Source organism: Chenopodium album, chromosome 4 (genome assembly GCF_948465745.1).
Source record: "Chenopodium album chromosome 4, dcCheAlbu1.1, whole genome shotgun sequence".
Classification (NCBI taxonomy): Eukaryota; Viridiplantae; Streptophyta; class Magnoliopsida; order Caryophyllales; family Amaranthaceae; genus Chenopodium; species Chenopodium album.
The window spans coordinates 31,316,150-31,317,993 of record NC_137837.1 but is presented as its reverse complement, the minus strand read 5'-3'; the positions used below and the strand labels follow the sequence as shown (position 1 = coordinate 31,317,993).

General features: G+C 32.9%; 1 long non-coding RNA gene across 1 annotated transcript; it reads left to right on the top strand.

The window, feature by feature from the left end:
• The first annotated feature begins 479 nt into the window (after positions 1-479).
• LOC145626901 (uncharacterized) lies at positions 480-1,380 on the top strand. The gene is made up of 2 exons (XR_014111151.1): positions 480-640; positions 1,069-1,380. It is a non-coding gene; the product is annotated as an uncharacterized LOC145626901 (long non-coding RNA).
• Positions 1,381-1,844: the final 464 nt, after the last annotated feature.

The following is a 1,844-nucleotide window of genomic DNA, read 5'->3' as shown; positions in this document are numbered from 1 at the left end:
TCTAGAATTCTAAACCTCTTCCTAGCTTCTTCTGATCGATTTTTCTGCTAACCTTAACATGTGTTCTTTGTCTTTGATTGTGGTTGATCTTATTTATGACTAACTATAGGGAATATTTCAAGCGTTAATCCCCTAACTTGAACCCCACTGTGATCATACACAAAAGTACGGTGGCGTCCAAAGGGAAAGAAGATAGAGCAAAAGAGTCGCCAACAAGCACTACTACAAAATTTACAAAAAAGATCCCTAATAAAAGACCCGTTATTTATGTAATGGATCCGTTTGATATATGAGATCCTATATTAATGGTAACGGGTTTGTTATGTTTATTAGCACATGATAAGAGACCCGTTCTAAAACTTAACGGGTCTATTATAAATATTAGGGCCCACAAATTAATTTGGAGAAATTTTAAAGAAGAATGCATAAACCCATTGTCAATCCTAACAGGTCTCTTATGTGTATTAGGGGTACTTGTTATATACATTTCTCTCTCCTCAAAACCCTAACCTCAGCCCCAAAATCAAAATCCTTTTCTCTTAGAATATCGCCGTCACTGGTCTCTTCCACTTGTTTCCTCCGTTGATGTTTTGCTAATATTCAATGGAAGGTACTTGCTCTTCTTCTTTTAGAATAAAAGGTAATTACTCTTCCTCCTCACTTTTTAATATATGGTTCCTGGGAAACTAATATTTGCATTTTTTATAAAAAAAATGACTATGTATCTCTACTCTTTAAAAAAAAAATAGCGAATTCCGTTCTTCTTTGGTGTATTTCTTGCATTTCCAATTCTCCAAGCTAGGTACTCAACAAATCTCTAAATTCATCTACTACTAATTTCTATTATTTCTTTTATGTAATTTATTTTGCATTCACATAATTTAAATTAAAAAAAAAAAGTTTTAGTTTTGCTCAACTGAAGATCTAATAGGAAATACTATGCGGTTGATTATCCTTCTTTTAGATCTACATATACTAGAAATTTTGTTTGGTTATTGTTCCTCAATTTTATGTTAATTGGTAAAATTCTTAATTGACTTTTTTTTATTGTTATTTTTTCAATGTCAGTTGGAGGCTATGAATATCTCATTGATAATTCCGTCGCCGGGGAAATGAGTGATCTTGGAATAGTAAAAAATTGGATCTCGAAACTATGTCTTGCAGCTTGTATTATTTGGAGCGCTTCACTTTCCTTTCCACCATAAGCATCTGCAACTTCTTACTTATCTAGTTTGAGGTGTGTTTCCGGTTGCTATTTTTAAAAATGGTTTTGATGATGTTTGCTGCACATACACTCTTGCACCTTATACTTCGTATAATGTATAAACTATATTGTATCAATGATGAATAAAATGAAAATCATAATTTAGTTTTGATGAATTTTTTTATTTTATTTATAAATTCATATTTATTCATTTTGATATTGGGTTTTTTAATGTTCTTAAAAAAAGCAAAAATAATAATTAATGGGTTACGTTGATTTTTTTTTTTATAAAATTAATGGGCTAAGAGACCCCATTTCTTAAATGACAGGTCTGAACTGATTAAGCAAAGAGACCCCATTTCTCTAATAAAGGGTCTCTTACCTAGCAATATAACAGACCCCCTATCTTTGATAATGGGCCTCTTACCTAGTAATATAACAGACCCCCACTTATGAGGCGGTCTGTTCATCAAGCAGACCCCTGAGATAGAGACCCGTTAGAATATGGTCTCTAAGGCATGTTTTGACGGGTCTCTTCGCCTAATTTTGTAGTAGTGAAGTTTTTTAGGAACTTGTAAACCGTTCACGAGGTGAAGGTTACACCCCTTAACGATCAAAGAGATCGTCAACTCCATAAGGT